At 35.7% G+C, this 22,106-nt stretch overlaps 1 long non-coding RNA gene across 1 annotated transcript; it reads right to left on the bottom strand.

Annotated features, from left to right (window-relative positions):
- Positions 1-741: 741 nt before the first annotated feature.
- On the bottom strand, positions 742-21,610 carry LOC120617089 (uncharacterized). Its single transcript, XR_005656769.1, has 3 exons — positions 21,597-21,610; positions 17,096-17,107; positions 742-1,848 (listed from the first exon to the last, which is right to left on the bottom strand). It is a non-coding gene; the product is annotated as an uncharacterized LOC120617089 (long non-coding RNA).
- Positions 21,611-22,106: the final 496 nt, after the last annotated feature.

Below are 22,106 nucleotides of genomic sequence, written 5' to 3'. Positions count from 1 at the left end.
AATCCTAACCCTAACTATAACCCTAACCACAATCATGCCCTAATCCTAAACCTAACCCTAACCATAATTCTAACCCAAAACTTAATCCCTAACCCTAACCAGACCCTAACCCAAAACCTAAACCTAAACCTAAACCTAACTCAAACCCTTACGCTAACCCTAACTCTAACCCTATTTCTAAACATAACCCTAAATTTTACACTAACAATAACCGTAAACTTAACCACTGACACTAATCCTAACCCTAACCCTAATTTAAGTCTAAAACTAACTCTAACCCATCCTTAAGCCTCCATCTACCCTAACTTTAAACATAACACTATCACTAACACTAGCAGAGATCCTAACCCTATATCTAAAGCTAATTCTAACCCTAATTCTAAGCCTAAAAATAAATTTTACACTAAGAATAATCCCAACTCTAACCACATAACCTAACCTGAACCATGAAACAAATGTGAACCTTAACCTTAACAGTAACCCTAACTCTAAAACCAACACTAACCCTAAGCATAATGCTAACCCTAACCTAAACTCTAGCCCTAACTTAACCCTAACCCTATCCCTAACCCTACAACTAACACCAACTGTAACCCTAAAACAAACCTAACTCTAACCCTAACCCTAACGGTAACCCTAAATTTTACACTTGAATAACCCTAAACTTAACGCCTGATCCTAAACTTAGGCCTAATCCTAATTTAGTCCTAAAATTAATCTAACCCTAAACCCAACCCTACATCGAACCCAAACCATAAACGTAACCATAACACTAAACCTAACCCAGATCTTAACCCTAAATCTAAAGCTAATCCTAAACCTAATTCTGAACCTAACACTTAATTTTACACTAAGAATAACTCTAACCCTAAACCCATATCCTAACCCGACGACCATAAACGTAATGCCAGCCTTAATCCTAACAGTAACACTAACCCTAACCTAAACCTAACTTTAACTTAACGCTAACCCTAAACCTAACACTAATCCTAACTCTAAACTTTTGCCATAACCCTAAACCTAAACATAACTGTAAACCTAAATGAAACCATAATGCGAAACCTACCCCTGACACTACTAACCCTGAACCCTAGCCCTAACCCTAACGTAAACCTAACCTTAACCATAACCTTAACCTAATCCTAACCCTAATCCTAACCTTAATACTAATCCTAACTCTAAACTCCTACCCTAACCGTAACCCTAATTCTAACCCAAACCATAACGCTAAAGCTAATGATACCTCTAACCCTAACCGTAAAACTAACCTTAACGCAATGCCTAACACCAACCCTACCTCTAAACTAAACCTATGTCTAACCCTTACCCTAACCTAAAGATAAAACTAACCCTAACCATAACCTTAATCCACACCTAATACTAACCTTAACCCTAAATCCTAATCCTAAATATTTCCTCTTAATCCTATACGTCACACTAAACATACCTGTAACCCTAACCCAAACTATAACGCTTAACCTAACGATAACCTTAACTGACCCAAAACTAAACCTTACTTGAACCCTGAAGGTAACCTAATCCTAATTCTAATCCTAACCCTAACCCGAACAATAACCATAAACCTAACCATAATTCTTACAAGAGACTATTTCCTATCCCTAACCCTATGACTAACCCTAAACGCCTAACACTAACCTTAACCCTAAGCTTGAACTTAACCGTAAAACTAAATCTATTCCTAAACCTAAACCTAACCCTAACCTTAACATTAACCCTAACTCTAAAGTTTACACTAACAATAACAATAACTGTAATCCATTACCGTAACCTTAATTCTAAACCAAAACTAACCCTAAACCTAAAATTATCCTAAATATAACCCTAACCCTAAACGTAACCTAACCCAACCCTAACCCTAACCCTTACCCTAACCTCAGTCCTAACCGATAACACTAACCGTACCCTAAGCTTAACTCTAAACCTAGCCAAACATAACACGAACCTAAAACTCACCGTGATTATAACCATAAACCGAACACAATACTAAACCGTATTTTAACCCTAAAAGTAATCCTATCTCTAACCCTAATGCTAACACTTACCCTATCCCTAAAACTAAAGGTAATCCTAATCCTAATACTAACCCTAACCCTGACCCTAATCCTAACCCTAACACTAACCTTAACCCTATCCTTAACCCTAACCCTAATCCAAATCCTAAACCTAACACAATCCCTAACCCTAAACCCTAACCCTAACACTAACACTAATCCTAACTCTAACCACTTACACTAACCCTAAATCTGACCCTAACACAAACCTAACTCCTAGCCTAAACCTACCCCCTTAATTTAACCCTTACACTATCCCTAACACTAAACCCTAACCCTAATATGAACCCTAACCCAAACCTTGATCCTAAATCTATATCTAAAGCTAACCCTAAACCTAACACTAACCTTAACCCTAAGTTTACACTAACAATAACCTTAAGTCTACCCTTTTACCCTAAACCTAACCCTGACCCTAAATTTAACTCTAAAACTAACACTAATCTTAACCTTAACCCTAAAACTAACCATAAACCTGATCCTAACCCTAAAACTAAATGTAATCCTAACTCTAAACCTAACCATAAACCTATAGCTTACAGTAACCATAACTCTAACCATAACTTTAACCCTAAATCTGATCCTATCACTCAAACTAAAGCAAATGCTAACCCTAATTCTAAGACAAACACTAACACTAACCCTACACCTAATTTTTATACGGACAGCAAAACTAAATGTGACCACTTAAGGGAAACCTAACCCTATCCCCAACTTTTACTATAAAATTAATTCTAACTCTAAATTCACTCGAACGTTAACTCTAACACTAACCATAAATCTGATCCTAACACTAAAACTGAAGCCAATCTTAAACCTAAATATAACCCTAAACCTAAATTTTACACTAAGAATATCCCTAAACCTAAGCCATTATTCTAACCCTAACCATAACCTTAAATCTAAATTTAATCCCTAACCCTAATTGTAACACTAACGCAAAATTTTAAACACACAATAAAACTAACCGTAACCCCTTATCCAAAACCCTAAGTGCAATTTTAAGTCTAATACATACCCTAACCCTCACCCTAACCCTAATACTGATCCTAACACTAAAACTAAAGTTAATCAAAAACTAATTCTAACCCGAACATTAACACTAACCCTAACTCTAAATTTTACACTAAAAATAAACCTAAAATTGATGCCTTACCCTAGAGCTAATCCTAAACAAAGCTTTTACTCCAAACCTAACCCTAACCCTAACTCTAACTCTAACCCTAACCTTAACTCTAACACAAACTGTAAACCCGATCCTAACACTAAAACTAAAGCTAATCCTAAATCTAATTCTAATGCTAATCATAAATTTTACACTACCAATGACACTAACCTTAAACCCTTAAGTTAACCCTAACCCTAAACTTAAAGCTAAGCCTAATCATAATATTCACCTGACCTAACGGTAACCTTAAACCTAACCTAACCCTAAACCCATCTCTAAACATAAAACTAATACAAACTCCAACCTATTACCCTAACCCTAACCCTAGTGAAACTCTAACCCGAACGCAAAACCCTTACCATAACAGTAACCCTTACCCTAGCTCTAACTGTAACAATAAAGCCTAACAGTAACACTAACTTTAACCCGATGCTAACCTGAAAACTAAAGCTAATCCTAACACTAATTCTAACTCTAAATCTAACAATAACTCATTGTCAAAATTTTCAACTAACAATAAATCTAACCCAAACCCTTAACCCTAAACCTAAACCTAACTCAAACTTCAACACTAACCATCATACTAGCCATAACCCTAACCCTAACCCTAACCATAACCATAACAATAACCGTAACCTTAACCATAATTCTATACCTGACACTAATACTAAACCTAAACCCCTAACACTAACCCTAACCCTCACCCTAAAACTAAATCTAAACCTAAACCTATTACTAACTCTAACACTAACATTAACCTTAACCCTAAAGTTTACACTAACAATAACTATAACTGTAATCCATTACCGTAACCTAAATCCTAAACCTAAACTAACCCTAACTCTAAAACTACCCTAAATATAACCCACACCCTAACCATAACCTAATGAACCCCAACCATAACCATAACCCTAACACTAACACCAATCCTAAACCATAACACCAACCATAGCCTAGCCTTAACCCTAAACCTAGCCAAACCCTAACACCAACCTAAAACTAACGCTGATCCTAAACATAAATCGAACACAAAACTAAACCGTACTTTAATCCTAATGGTAATACTATCCCTAACCCTAATACTAACACTTACCCTATCCCTAAAACGAAAACTAATCCTAATCCTAATACTAACCCTAACCCTAACCCTAATCCAAACGCTAACACTAAACCTAACTGTATCCCTTAACCTAACCCTAAACGAAATCCTAATCCTAACCATAAGCCTAACACAAACCCTAACCGTAAACCCTATACCTAAGCCTAACCATAATCCTAGCCCAAATTTTAAACTAATGATACCCATAAATTTAACCGCTAACCCTAAACCTAACCCTAACCCTAATTTAACTCTAAAACTAACTCTAAAGATAACCCTAACCCTAAATCTAAACATAACATTAAACGTAACTCTAACACTAACCCTAACCCAGATCCAAACTCTAAATCTAAAGCTAATCCTAACCCTAATTCTAACCCTAATCCTATATTTTACACTAGGAATGACCCTAACACTATCCCAATACATTAACCCTAAACCTTAACCTTAACTCTAACCATAACCGTAACACTAACCTCACTCTACACTTCACCCTAACCCTAAAACTAATCCTAATACTAATCTCTTACCCTAACACTAACCCTAACCTTAACTCTCACCTAACCCTACCCCTAAATCTTACTTTAACCCTACCCTTAACCCTAATCTAAAGCTAAAGCTAACCTTAACCCTGACCATAAACTGACTCCTAAACTAAATCTTACATGAACCCTAACGGTAATACTATCCCTAACCCTAACCGGAAACATAATCCTAACCCTAACCTGACCCTAATTCCAACTCTATCCCTAACCCTAAACAAAAAAATAAAGCTAAACCTAATCCTAATTCTAAACCTAACCCTAAAACTAATCCGAAACATAAAACTAACCCTAATGATAACCGTAACCCTAACTAAACCTTAATTCTAACACTAACACTAATACGAACTCTAAAGTCTTACTCTAACCTTAACCCTAACTTTAATCCTAACCTAAACCTAACCCGAATCTATTACTAACCATAATCCTAACCCTAACACTAATCCAAATTCTAACCTCTTACCCTAACCCTAACCATAAACATATCTGTAACCCTAACCAAAAACATAGCGCTAAATTTTACACTAAGAATAACCCTAAACTTAACCCCTGACCATAAAACTAACCCTAATCCTAATTTAGCTCTAAAACGAACTCTAATCCAAACCCTAACACAAAATATAATCCAAAACTTAAAGTTAAAACAAACACTAACCCTAACCGAGATCCGAAACCTAAGTCTAAAGCTAATCCTCACACTAATTCTAACCCTAACCATAAATATTACACTAAGAATAACCCTAACACTAACCTCATACCCTAACCCTAAAATTTAACACTAAACTTTAACCCTAACTCTAATCATAAACTTAACTCTAACTGATCACTACTCCTAACCCTAACGCTAAAATTAATCCTAATTCTAAACTCCTCTCCTAACCCTAGCCTTAACCCTATCCTAACCATAAATCCAACTCTAAACATAATCCTAAACTGAATCTTATTCTAATGCTAACCCTAACACTAACCCTAACCATAATCCCATACACTAAACCTGACCATAAACCTAAAGCTAACCTTATTCCCAAAAGTAACCTGAACCCTAAACCTAACACTAACCCTAACCCTACCCTAAACCTTAACCCTAAACCAAACCCTAAGCCTAATCCTAACCTTAACCTCAAAACTAACCCTAACCATAACCCTAAACTACTCCTAACCCTAATACTAACCCTAATGCTAATTTTAATTCTAACCTCTTACTCTAACCCTAACCCGAAATATAACTAAAACTAACCCAAAACATAACGCTAAACATAACACTAATTCTGACCCTAACCATAACACTAACCCTAAGCCTAAAAACAACCCTAACCCTAAACCCTAAACCTAACCCTAACTCTAACCCTGAAACTATCCCTAACTCTAAACTTTACAGTATCAATAACCATAACATTAACTTCTGACCCTAAACTTAACCCTACCAGTAATTTAACTCTAAAACTAACACTAACCTTAACCCTAATCCTAACCCTATCCTTAACCATAACAGTAACCCTAACCCTAACCCTATCCTTAACCATAGCAGCAACTCTAACCTTAACCCTAACACTAACCGTATCCCTAACAATAACCTAAACCGAACTCTAACACCAACCCTCAACTAATCCTATCCCTTATTCTAATTCTAATACTAATCCTAAATCTAACATCTTATTCTATCCCTAACCTTAAACATAACGATAAACATAACACAAAACATAACGCTAAATGAAATCATAGCCCTAACCCTAAACCTAAACCTAAGTCTAAACTCTTACCCTAAATCTAACCCTGACCTTAAACCTAACGTAAACCTAACCCTGACCATAAATCTAAACTACTCCTAACCCTACTTGTGACACTATCATTAATACAAACTCTAACCTCTTATTCTAACCCTAGCCTTAAACATAACAGTATTCCTAACCCAAACATAATGCTAAAACTAAACCTAAACCTTAATTTTACAATAACCATAGCCTAACCTTAAGCCCTGACCCTAAACTAACCATAACCCTAATTTCACACTAAAACTAACTCTAAGCCTAAACCTAACCCTAAATCTAATGCTAATCCTAACCCTAATTTTACTCTAATCATAAAATTACACTGAGAATGACCTGAAATCTAACTCCATATGGTAACGCTAACAAAAAGCCTAAACATAACCATAACCCTAACCTTATGCTAAACTTAACCCTAACAGTAACCATAACCCTAACCCTAAACCTAACCCTAAACCACAATCCTAACCCTAACCCTAACTCTAACCCGAAGCCTAACCCCACATCCTAACCCTAACTCTAAACCTAACACTAATCTTAATCATAACAGTAAAACTAAACCTAACCCTAAACCTAACGTTAACCCTAACCTAAACCTAACCCTAACTCTAACCCTAACTCTAACCCTAAACTAATCCTAACCCTACTTCTAACTCTAACACTCATCCTAACTCTAACATCTTATCCTAAACCTAACCCTAAACATAACTGTAACTCTAACACAAACAACAACACTAAACCTAACACTAACCCTAACCCTAATCCTATCCCAAAGCATAACGATAAACCTATCCGAAACCCTAACTCTAACCCTAAACGTAAGTCTAAACCTAACGCTAACAATGACCGTAACCCTAAACTTAACATTAATCCTAATTCTAAACTCTTACCCTAACCCTAACCCCAAACATAACTGTAACCCTAACACAAACCATAACGCTAAAACTAACCCTAAACCTAAAACTAAACCTAAAATTTACACTTACAATATCCCTAACCTTAACCCTGTCCCTCAATCTAACCTTAACCCTAATTTAACTCTAAAACTACCTCTAACCCTAACTCTAACCCTAGATCTAACCGAAACCTTAAACTAACCCTAACACTAACACTAAACCAATCCAGATCCTAACCCTAAATCTAAAGCTAATCGTAAATCTAGTTCTGACTCTAATCCTAAATTTTACACTAAGAATAAACTGAACTCTAACTTCGTACCCTAACACTAACCCGACCCCTATACTAACTTAACCGTAACAGTTACAATAACTCTAAACCTAACATTAAACCTAACCACGAACCGTAACCCAAACCCTAACACTTACACTAACACTAACCCCATACCCTAAACCGAAGGCTAGCCCTAGCCCTAATCCTAAGCTTAACACTAACCCTAACCCTAAGACTAAACTTAACACTTACACTAAACCTAACCCTAACACTAAGCCTAAACCTAACCCTAAATGTAACCCTAACCTTAAACTAAGCCTAACCCTAACACTGAACCAAACCCTAATCCTAACACTAAACTCTTACAATAACCCTAACTCTAACTTTAACCTTACAGTAACACTAACCCTAACCCTAACACTAACCCTAACCCTAACACTAAATCCTAATCCTAACCCTAACCCTAACCATAACACTAACCTTATCGTAACCGTAACTCTAACCCCAACACTAACAGTTAAACTAACTCTAAACTCTTACCCTAAGCCTAACCCCAAATTTTACACTAAAAATAACCCTAACCTGAAATCCTGACCCCAAACCTAACACTAACCCTAATTTAACTCTAAAACTATCTCTAAACCTAATGCTATCCCTAAATCTAACTCTAATTTTAAACATAACCCTAACACTAACCTTAACCCAGATCATAACGCTAAATCTAAAGCTAATCCTAAAACTAATTCTAACCGTAACCCTAAACTTTACACTACGAATACCCTTAACACTAACCCCATAACCTAAACTAACCATAAACCTAACGCTAATATTATACCTATTAGTAACCCTATCCCTAACCCTAACAGAAACACAAACCCTAATCCTAACCTTAACACTAACCCTAACCCTAAATTTACACTAACAATAACTCGAACATTAAACCCATATACCTAATGCTAAACTTAACACTAAGAGTACATCTAACCCTAATACCAACCCTAACCTTAAAACTAATCCTAAACCCTAACCCTAACCTTAACCAAAATCCTAAATTCTAACCCCAATTCTAATTTTTAACCTAACCAAAACCTAAACCTAACCCTAACCCTAACCCTAACCTTAATGTAACCCTAACGTTACACTAACCCTAACACTAACCTAAATCTAAAGTCTTATACTACTCTAACCCTAACCTTAACCGTTACAGTAAACCTAACCCTAACCATAACCCTAAGGCTAACAGTAAACTTAACGCTAAACCCTAACCTTAATCCTGACCCTAACCTTAACCTTAACTTAAGCCTAACTCTAACCCCAACGCTAAAACTAAAACTAACTCTAACCTCTTACCCTAACCCTAACACTAATTTTACACTAACAATAAACCAATCCTTAACCCCTGACTCTAAATCTAAACCAAACACTAATTTAATGGTAAAACTAACTCTAACCCTAAACCTAACCCTAAATCTAACTGAAATCTTAAAAGTAACCCTAACCTAACCGAAACCAGACCTAACCCTAAATCTAAAGTTAATCCTAACCCTAATTCTAACTATAACCCTAAATTTACACTAAGAATAAGTCAAACTCTAAACCCATACCCTAATACTAACCGTAAAATTAATGTTAAACTTAACAGTAACGCTAACCCTACCACTAACACTAAACCTAACCCTAACCCTAAACATAACACTAAACCCTAAACCTAATCCAAAGCATAAACCTACCCCTAAACTAAACCTAACTTGAATCCTGACAGTATTCTCTTTCCTAAACCGAAACCTAAACCTGACCCTAAACCTGAAACTAAAGCTAATCCTAAACCTAATTATAACCCTATTTCTTACCCTAATATTAATCCTAAATTTTACACTAATTTAACACTAACCCTAACCCTAACTCTAATCCTAACCATAAATCTAACCCTAACCTAAACCTAACCCTAAATCTAATTTAAACCTAAACCTAAACCTTACAATTATTCTAACCCTAAATTTTGAACTAATAATACCCCGAACCCTAATCACTTACCTAAACCTAACACTAACCCTAACTTTAACTCTAAAAGTAATTCTAACCCTAAGCCTAACACTATCACTAACACTAATGTAATACTACAGTCTACCCTAACCCTAAATCTAATGCCTTGTTCTAACCTAAATCTAACCCTATTCTAAACTAACATTAACCCTGATCCAAACCCTAAGAAAAAGCTAATTCTAAACGTAATTTTAACACTAACACTAACAATATTTCTAACCCTAAGATATAAACTGACAATGACCGTAATCCTCACACCATACACTAAATTTGACCCTAACCCTAAATTTAACTCTAAAACTAACACTATCCCAAAACTTAAAACCCAACTTTAACTCTAAAAATAACTCTAATCCTAATCCTAACACTAACCTTAATCCTAACCCTAACCTTAAACTAAAGTAACCCTAACCTTTACCATAACCTTACCCTATCCCTAAACCTTACCCTAACACTAATCTCATCTCTAAGCTCTTGCCCTAACCAAAAACCTAAACCTAAGGCTAACCCTATCACTAACCCTAAACCTAACTTCAACCCCAACGTAAACCTTACCCTAATCCTAACTTAAAAATAACCCTAACCCTAACATTATCGCTAAACCTAACTCTAACTTCTTACTCTAACCCTAATTCTAACCCTTACTGTAATGATAACCCTAACCCTAAATTTTGAACTTACAATAACACTAACCCTAACCCCTTACCCTAACCTTAACCCTAACATTAACTCTAAAACTAACTCTAAACCTAACCCTAAAATTATCCATAATCCTGAACCTAACCCCAAAACTAAAGCTAATCCTAAACCTAATTCTAACCCTAACACTAAAACTAACCCTAATCCTAACTCTAGCCCTATCCTTAAACCCAAACCTAACCCTAACACTAACTCTAAAAGAAACACAAACCCTAACACTAAAGACTCACCCTAACCCTAACACTAACCCTAACACTAAAACTGATCCTAACATTAAAACTAAAGTTAATCCTCATCCTCATCCTAACCTTAACCTTAACAATAACACAAAATAGAAATTTTAATGTAACAAATACCCTGACCCTAATCCCTTAACCTAAAGCTAACCCTAACCCTAACTTTAACTCTAAAACTATCTCTAACCCTAAGCCTAACCCTAACACTATTCTTAACCCTAACTCTAATCCTATCCTAAGTCACACCCTAACTCTAACATTAAATAAAAACTAACCATAACCCTAATGCTAACCCTGATCATAACCTTAAACTAAAGCTAATCCTAAACCTAATTCTAACCCTAACCCAAAACTAATCCTAACCTTGAATCCAACCCTAAAACTAAAGCTTATTGTAACCCTATTTCTAACCATTACCTTAAATTTTACACCGACAATAATCCCAACATTAGCCTTAACCCTAACACTAACCCTATCATAAACCTAACCCTAACACTACCAATTACCATGAATCTACCCATAACCTAACACTAATAGTAAGACTAACCCTAACACTAATGCAATGATAATCTCTTAGCCTAATCCTAAACCCAACCCTAACCCTAACCTGAACCCTAACCTAAATCTAATTCTACCCCCACTCTAACCTAACCGCTACATTTAAAATCTAACCATAACACTAACCCTAACCCTAATCCTATCCCTGATCATAACCTTAAAACTGAAATTAATACTAACCCTGATTCTAATTTGAACTCTAACAAAAATCTAATCTTAAATTTTAAACTAACAATAACTCGGACCATAACCCTATACACTTACCCTAATGATTACCCGAACTTTAACTCTAAAACTAACCCTAACTCTAGCCATAACACTAACATTAACCTGGAAACTGATCCTAACAGAAAAACTAATGCTAATCCTAACCATAACCCTAACACTAACTCTAATCCTAACTCTAACTCTATCCTTAAAAACAAATTCAACCCTAAAGCTAAACCTAATCCTAACGATAACTCGAACCCTAACACTAAACCTAACCCTAACCCTAACCCATACCCTAACCTATCTCTAACCCTAACCCTAACAGTAACACTAACTCTAACTCTAATCTCTTACCCTAACCCTAACCCAAACCGTAACCCTAATCCTATCTCTAACCAAATTCTGAACCCTAAATAAACCTTACCCTAACCCTAAATCCTAAGCCTAAAACTAACCATAACCCTGACTTTAACCTTAAAACTAATCTAATCCAAACACTAATTCTATTCCAAACCCTAATACTGATCCTAACCCTAAATTTTACACTAACAGTAACTCTAACCCTAACCCCTTATCCTAACCCTAACCCTAAACCTAAGGCTAACCTTAAACCTAACACAAACGCTGACCCTAACCCTAATCCTAACATAACCTAAACCTAACCCTAACCTAACCCTAAGCCTAATCCTAACCATCACTCTAACCCTAACACTAACACTAATCCAACTCTAACATTTTACCCTAAAATTAAACCAAATTTAACCCTAACACTAAACCTAATCCTAACGATAACGCGAACCCTAACACTAAATCTAACCCTAACTCTAACCCATACCCTAACCTATCTCTAACTTACCTTAACTCGAACCCTAACATGATCTAACCCTAACACTAAAACTAACACTAAACCTAACCCTAAAGCCTAACCTTAACCCTTCCGATACCCTAAAACTAACCCTAACACTAACTTAGCTCCTAACCATAAAACTAAAGTTAATCTTATCCCCAGTTCTAAACATAATCCTAAAAATAACCTTAAACATAAATTTTAAACTACCAATAACCCTGACCTTAACCCTTAAACTTAAACCTCACACTAACCTTAAATTTAACTCTAAATCTATCTGTAATCCTAAACCTAACCCTAATACTAACCCTAACTCTAACGATATCCCGAAACTAAACCAAATCCTAACCCTAACCCTAATTTAAATCTAACCCTAAACCTAAGCCTAACACTGATCCTAACCTTAAAATTAAAGTTAATCCTACACCTAATTCTAACCCTAACCAAAGCAAGAACACTAATACTAAATTTTAATCTAACAATAACCCTAAACACTTATACTAAAAGTAACCCTAAACCGAAGTTTAACTCTAGAAATAACTCCAACCATAAGCCTAATCCTATTCTTAACCCTTACTCTAACCCGAACATATACTAAACCCTAACTCTAAACTTACTTAAAGCTAACCCTAACCCAAACCCTAAGTCTGATCATAACTTTAAAACTAAAATTAATCCTACACCTGCTTCTAACCCTAATCATATCACTAACCCTAACCTTGAAACTAACTCTAAAACTAAAGCTTATTGTAACCCTATTTCTAAACATTACCATAAATTTTACACTGACAATAACCCTAACGATGTCCCTAACCCTAACACTAACCTTAGCCTTAACACTAACCCTATCCTAAACCTAAACCTAAGCCTAATCCTTACCATAAATCTAACCATAACCTAACCGTAAACCTAACACTAACCCTATGACTAATGCTATGTTTAACATCTACCCTAACCCTAACCCCTATTCTAACCCTAACCCTAACCCTAAACTAAACCTAACGCTTCCCCTAACCCTAATCAAACCCCTGCTTTGAAAGCCTAACCATAACACTAACATTAACCCTAACCCTATCCCTGATCATAACCTTAAAACTAAAATTAATCTTAACCCTAATTCTAGCCCTTTCCCTAACAATAGCCTAACCTTATATTTTAAATTAATAATAAAGTGAACATAACCCATTACACTAAACCAAACCCTAACCTGAACTTTAACTCTAAAAATAACCCTAACTCTAAAACTAACCCTAATATTAACCCGGACACTGATCCTAACACCAAACCTAAAGTTAATCCTAACCCTAATTCTAACCCGAACACTAACACTAACTCTAACCCTATATTTTCCACTAACAATAAACCTAAACCTGACCACTTACGCTAAATCTAAACCTAACCCTAACTTTCACTCTAAAACTAAATCTAATCCTAACTCTATCATTAAACGACATCCTAAACTTAACTCTAACACTAACCTTAACTCTAACCTTAACACTAAAAGTAAAGCTGAACCTAAACCTAATTCTAACCCTAACCCTAATTCTAACCCTAACCCTAAATTTTAACTAACAATAACCATATCCTTAAACCCTTATGCTAACCCTAACCTAAAGCTAAGGATAACTCTATCGCTAACACAATAACTCTAACCCTAACCTTAAACATATACCTAACCCTAAAATACCTTAAGCAAACCCTAACGGTAACCCCACCCCTAACCTAATCCTAATCCTAACACTAAACCTTACACTAATCTGAACTCTACCTCTTGCCTTAAAACTAACCCTAACCCCAAGCAGATCCCTATTGTAAACTCAACTGTAACACTAACCCCAACCCTAAACCCTAAACCTATCCCTAACCCTAACCCAGAGTCTAACCCTAAAACTAAAGCTAATCCAACCCTAATTCTATCAATAAACCTAAAATCAATCCTAAAGCTAAAATTTACACTGACAATAACTCGAACCCTAACCCATTATCCTAATCCTACCCCTAAACTTAAGCCCACCTTAACTCTAACACCATCCCTAACCCTAACGCTAATCATAACCTAACTTAAACTTATCACAAACCATAACTTAACAGTAATCCTAACCCTAACCCTAACACTAACTCTAAAAGAAACACAAATCCTAACACTAAAGTCTCACCTTAACCCTAACCCCAATCCTAACACTGATTCTAACCTTACAACTAAAGTTAATCCTAAACCTCATTCTAAGCTTAACCTTATCAATAACACAAAATAGAAATTTTAATCTAACAAATACCCTGACCCTAACCCCTTAACCTAAAGCTAACCCTAACCCTAACTTTAACTCTAAAACTACCTCTAACCCTAAGCCTAAAACTAACACTATTCTTAACCCTAACTCTAAACCTATCCTAAGTCACACCCTAACTAACCCTAAAATAAAACTAATCATAACCCTAACGCTAACCCTGATCATAACCTTAAACTAAAGCTAATCCTAAACCTAATTATAATTCTAACCCAACACTAACACTAACCTTGAACCTAACCCTAAAACTAAAGCTTATCGTAACCCTATTTCTAACCATTACCTTAAATTTTACACTGACAATAACCCTAACATTAACCATAACCCTAACACTAACTCTATCCTAAACCAAACCGAACACTAACACTTACCATAATACTACCCATAACCTAACACTAACAGTAAAACTAACCCTAACGGTAATGCTATGTCTAACCTCTTATCCTAACCCTAATCCAAACTCTGACCTAAACCTAATTCTACCCGTAACCCTAACCGAACCGCTACCTTTAAAGTCTAACCATAACACTAACCCTATCCCTGATCATAACCTTAAATTTGAATTTAATCCTAACCCTAATTCTAACTCGAAACCTAAAAATAACCTAACCTCAAATTTTAAACAGACAATAACCCTGACCACAAACCCTTACACTTAACCTAATCATAACCCAAACTTTACTCTAAAACTAACCCTAACTATAACCCTAACCCTAACATTAACCCAAACACTGATCCAAACACTAAAACTAAAGCTATCCTAATTCTAATTTTAATCTGAACACTAACACTAACCCTAAAACTAGATTTTACAGTAACAATAAACCTAAACCTGACAACTTACGTTAAACATAACTCCAACCCTAACTTTTACTCTAAAACTAAATCTAACACTAACCCTATCCCTAAACCTCACCCTAACCTTAACTCTAACACTCACCCTCACCTTGAACCTAACATTAAAACTAAAGGTAATCCTAAATCTAATTCTAAACCTAACCCTAAATTTTACACTAACAATAACACTATTACTAAACACTTATCCTCACCCTAACACTAAACTTAAAGCTAAGCCAAACCCTAACACTAGTCCTAAACATAACTCTAACCCGAACCTAAACCTAATCCTAACCCTAACCCTAAACATATACCTAATTCTAAAAGAAACCTTAAGCAAACCCTAACCATAACCCTAAACCTAAGCTTACGCTAACCCTAACCCTAACCATATCCCTAATGCTGACACTAATCCCTTATGCTTAACTGAAACCTAATGCTACTTTAAAGTTAAAACTAACCATAAACATAACCCTAATCTTAACATTAACCCTAACCTGGATTCTAGCCCTAATATTAAAGCTAAACTTAACCCTAAATCTAATCCTAAACCTAACACTAACCCTAAATCTGAACCTACCCAAAAACTAAAGATAAAACTACCCCTAACTCTAACCCTAACCTTAAATTTTACCCAACAATAAATCTAATTCTAACTCTTTACCCTAACCCTAATCCTAAACCTACCTCTAAACTAAACCTAAACCAAAACCTAACGATAATTCTAACCATAAACTATCCTAACCCTAACCCTAACCCTAATACAAATCCTAACTCTAACCTCTCACCATAACCCTAGTCATAACTCTAACATCTTACCGTAACCCTAATCCTAACCCTAACCCTAACACTAACCCCTTATTCTAACACTAACCCTAAACTTAATCCAGAACCGTAACCGTAACCCTAAACCTAACCCTGATACTAACCTTAACACTAAAGCTAATACTAACCATAACTCTAACCGTGACCCTAACAGTAACCCTAACCATAAATTTTGAACATACAATAACCCAAACCCTAACCCCTTTCCTAAACCTAACCCTAAATATAACTTTAAGTCTAAAACTAACCATCAACATAACCCTAACTCAAATATTAACCCGAACCCTGAGCCTCACCTTAAAAATAGAGCAAATGCGAACAATAATTCTAAAACTAACCCTAACAATAACCCTAACCCTGATACTAACCCTAAACTAAAGTTTATCCTAAAAGTAATTCTAAACCTAATCTTAAATTATACACTAACAATAACTCTAAACCTAACTCCTTACCCAAACCCTGATCGTAACCTTAAAACTAAAGATTATAATAACCCTAATTCAAAACCTAACACTAACATGAACCCTAACCCTGTTCCTAATCCGAATACTAAAGTTAATCCTAACCCTGAATCTAAACCTAAACATAAATTTTAGTCTAACAATAACCCTAAACCGAACCCCTTACCCTAAACCGAACCTTAAACTTAAAGCTAACAATAACCCTATCACTAACCCTAACACAAAACCTAACCTTAACCCCAACCCTAACCGGAACCATAAACCTAACCTAAACCTAACCCAAATCCTAACCCTAACCATCAACTTACACCTTACGGAACCCTAACGGTAACCCTCACCCTAACCTAATACTAATCTTAATCCTATTCTAAACACTAACCCTAACCCTAATCCTAAACCCAAACCGTAACTCTAACCCTATCATTGACCCTAACCCTGATGCTATCCCTAAAACTAAAGCTAATCCTAACCCTAATTCTAACCATAATCATAAATTTTACACTAACAGTAACCCTCACTCTAACACTTTCCTCTAACCCTATCCCTAAAACTAAAGCTAATCCAAACCCTTGTAGTAACCCTAACCCTAATACTAACCCTAACTCTGAACTTAACCATAAAAATAAAGCTAAATCTAATCCAATTCTAACCTAAAACCTAAATTTTACACTAATAATAACCATAACTCTAAGTCCTTCCCCTGAACATATCCCTAAATTAAATTAACTCTAAAACTAACTCTAACCATAACCCTAAACCTAACGCTAACCCTAACTCTAAAACTAACCTAAACCTAACGATAACCCTATCTCTAAAACTATCTCTAACACTAACACTTATCCTAACTCGAAACTCTTACAGTAACTCTAACTGTAATCCTAACTCTAACTCTCACCATAACCCTAACCATAACCCTATATCTAACACGAAAGCCTAACCATAAACCTAACCCTAACCATAACCCTGAATCTAATCCTAAAACTAATGCTAACCCTAACCCAAATTCTAACTCTAACTCTATCAATAAACATTACACTAAATTTTAAACTAACAATAACCCTAACCCTAAACTCTTAACCTAAAAATAACCCCAATCATAACTCTAACTCTAAAACTAACCTTAACCCTAACCTTAACCCTAACATTAACCCTAACCTTGACTCTAAACCTAAATTAAAGATAATTGTAACCCTAATTCAAACCCTACATCTAACACTAACGATAACCCTAATCCTAACCCTAATAATAAAGCTAAACTTAAATTTAATTTCAAACATAAACCCAAATTATACACTAACAATAACCCTGACCTTAACACGTTACCTTAACCATAACACTAAACCTAATGCTAATCCTAACTCTAACACCAGCCTCAATGCTAACCTAACTCTAACCCTAAACCGATCCCTAACTTAAACCTAAACCCCACCCTAACACTAACTCTACCCTAACCCTAACCCTAACCCTGACCCTATCCTAACACTGTATCTAAGCCTTACCCAAAATTTTACACTAACAACAACTCTAACATTAACCCTAAGCCTAACATTTAACTTAACCCTAGTACTAACTCTAACCTAAACAGAAATCTAAATTAACCCTTACCAAAACTCTACCCCCAACCTACGCTAACCCTAACACTAACCCTAACACTAATGCTATGTGTAACCTCTTACCCTAACACTAACCCTAAACCTAAACCTAATCCTAATGCTACCCCGAACCCTAACATAAATCTAACTCTAACCCTAACCCGAACCAAACTCAAAACACTATAGCTACCCAAACCCTAACCCTAATCATAACCTTGATCCTACCCATAAATCTGAAGTAAAACTAAATCTTAACCCTATTTTTAACCCTAAGACTAACAATAAACCTAACACTAAATTTTAAATTAACAATAAACCTGACCTGAATCTCTCACCCTAAACCTAACACTAACCCTAACTCAAACACTAAAACTTATCCTAACATTAACCTAAGCCTAACATTAACCCTAACCCTGATCCTAACCCTAAAACTAAAGCTAATCCTAACTTTAATTCTAACCATAGCCCTAAACCAAACCAAACCTAACCCTAACACAAACCATAACCCTAAACGAAAACTTAACCCTAACACAAACCCTAAACTAATCCTAACCCTAACACTAATTCTAACACTAAACTCTTATGCTAACCCTAACCCTAAACTTAACTGTAATCTTAAAACAAACCATGACACTAAACCTAACCGTAACGCTAACCGTAATCCTAACCATAACCCTAATCCTAACACTAACAATTATGATAAAATAAACCTAACCCTAACCCTAATTTAACTCTAAAATTCATGCTGAGCCAAATCCTAAATCTAAATCTAACCCAAACCTTAAATGTAAGCCTAACACTAACCCTAACCCAGATCCTCACCCTAAATCTAAAGGTAATCCTAACTCTAAATCTAACTCTACACCTAAATTTTACACTAAGAATAACCCTAACCCTAACCTTAACCCTAACCATATTCCTAACCCGATTCCTAACCCTAACACTAACAATAACCTTAACATAAACCTAACCTTAACCATAACCCTAAACTAAACCTAACCCTAATCCTAAACCTAACCCTAACCCTAAACCTAACCATAACCCTACCCAAACCCTAACCGAACCGTAACCTTAAACATAACGCTAACACTAACCATAACCCTAATCTCAAACCCAACCATTAACCCTAAACGTAACCCTAACCCTAACCCTAACACTTATCCTAAGCAAAACCTTAATCCCAACCTAATCCTACACTTAAACATGCCAGAAATCGAAAACTAAACGAAACCTACTTGAATCCTAACGGTAATTTTATCTCTAAGCCTAGCTCTGACACTTACTCTAAACTTAAAACTAAAGCTAATCCTAATCCTAAATCTAACCTTAACAATTACCATAACTCTAACCCTAACACTAACCCTAACCCTAACATGAACACTATTTCTAACTCTAAACTCTTCACCTAATTTTAACACTAAATTTAACCCTAAACTTAACCTAATCCTAACTCTAACCCTAAACTAATACTAACCCTAATTCTAACCCTAACACTAATCCTAACTCTAACCTTTTAACCTAAATCTAATCCTAAAATTAACCCAAACCTAAATTGAAACCTAACCCTAAACCTAAACATATCGGTAAATAGAACCAAAAACATAACGCTAAACCTAATGCTAACACTAACCTAACCCTTACCCAATGTCTAACACCAAACCTAACCCTAACATAAAACTATCCTTAACCATTACCGTAACCTAAACATAAACCTAAACCTAACCATAACCTTAATCCAATACTAACTCTAATACTAACCATAAATACAAGTCATAACTATACCTCTTATCCCAACTCTCACCCTAAACGTAACTGTAACCCTAACCAAAACCATAACGCTAAACCTCACCCTTACCCTAAGCCTAACACTTACCCTAAACTTAAACGATCCCAAATTAAACTTTACTTGAACACTAACAGAAATCATAACCCTAACCCTAACCCTAACCCTAACCCACCACCATCAACCCAATCCTAAAATCAAAGTTAATAATCCTACTTAAACCTAACTCTGTTCCTAACCCTAATCTCTAACACTTCCACCCTAACCCTAAAACTAAAGCACCTAATCCTAATTAAATTCCAACCTAATCTCAACTCCTAACCTTTACCTTCAAATTCTAAAGCTAACCCTCAACCTAACTCTATCCCTAAACCAAACACTAATCCTACCCCTAACGCTAATCCTGACCCTAACACTAGTCCTAAATTTAACTTCTTACACTAAACCTCACTCTAAAAATAACTTTAAACCTAACTGAAAACATAACGCTAAATCTAAACCTAACCCTAAACCTAAACCTAACTCTAACCCTAACCCCGAAAAATAATTCAAATTGTAAACTCTTACACTAACCCTAAAACTAACCTTAACACTAAAATAAAACTAACCATAATCCTAACCCTAAACTAATCCTAACCTTATTCATAACCCTAACACTAATTCTAACTCTAAACTCTTATCCAACTCTAACCCTAAAAATAACTGTAACCCTAATCCAAACCATAACGCTAAACCTAACCCTAAACCTAACCCTAACGCAAAACTTGACCCTAAACCTAAACACTAACCCGAACCCTAATCCCAACCGTATCCCTAACCCTAACCCTAACTCTGAACTAAACCTAACCTTAACCATAACCCTAAACTAATCCTAACCCTAATTCTAGCCCTATCACTAATCCTAAATCTAACCTCCTATCTAACCCTAACCCTAAATATAACAGTAACCCTAACCCAAACCATAATGCTAAACCTAAACATAACGCTAAACCTAACCTTAACGTAAACCTTAACCCTAAACCTAAACACTAACCCGAACCCTAACGCTAAGCCTATCCCTAACCCAAACCCCATCCCTGAGCTAAACCTAACCTTAAACTTAATCCTAAACTAATCCTAACCATAAAAGTAACCTTAACACTAATCTGAAATCTAACTTCTTATCCTAAACCTAAACATAACTGTACCTGTAACCCAAAGTTTAATGCTAAACCTAACCCTAACCTTAACCCTAACCCTAACCCTAACCGTAAACTTAACTCTAACTTAAACCTATCCCTTACCATAGCCCTAACAGTAACCCTAATCCTAAGCACTTCCCCTAACCTGTCTCTCACCTTAACTCTGACACAAACCCTAAAGCATAACCCTAAGCATAACCCTACCACTAACCCTGAAACTAACTCTAAACCTAAAGCTAATCCTAACACTAATTCTAACTCTAACCCTAACAATTATCCTAACCATAAATTTCAAATTAACAGTAACCCTAATCCTAACGACTAGAACTAACCATGACTCTAAAACTAATGCTAACCCTAAACCTACTTCTAACCCATCCCCAACCCTAACTGAACTCTAACCCTAAACATAACCCTAACCCAAACCATAACCATAATCCCAATACTAACTCCTAACCCTAATCGTCACCATAAACCTAACCCTTACCCTACCCAAAACCCTAACCCCTACCTAATCCTAAACCTAAATCTGCCAGAAACCGACAACTAAACTAAAACTACATGAAACTTCACGGTAATCCTATCCCTAACCCTAACCCTAACACTTACTCTACCCTAAAACTGAAGCTAATCCTAATTCTAATTCTAAACTTAACCCTAACCCTAACTCTAATCCTAACTCTAACACTAACACTAACCCTAAAACAAACATAAACCCTAACCCTAAAG

Source organism: Pteropus medius, unplaced genomic scaffold (genome assembly GCF_902729225.1).
Source record: "Pteropus medius unplaced genomic scaffold, Ma_sr-lr_union100, whole genome shotgun sequence".
In the NCBI taxonomy this organism is placed as follows: Eukaryota; Metazoa; Chordata; class Mammalia; order Chiroptera; family Pteropodidae; genus Pteropus; species Pteropus medius.
The sequence above is the reverse complement of the archived record's forward strand: the minus strand, read 5'-3'. Positions and strand labels throughout refer to the sequence as shown.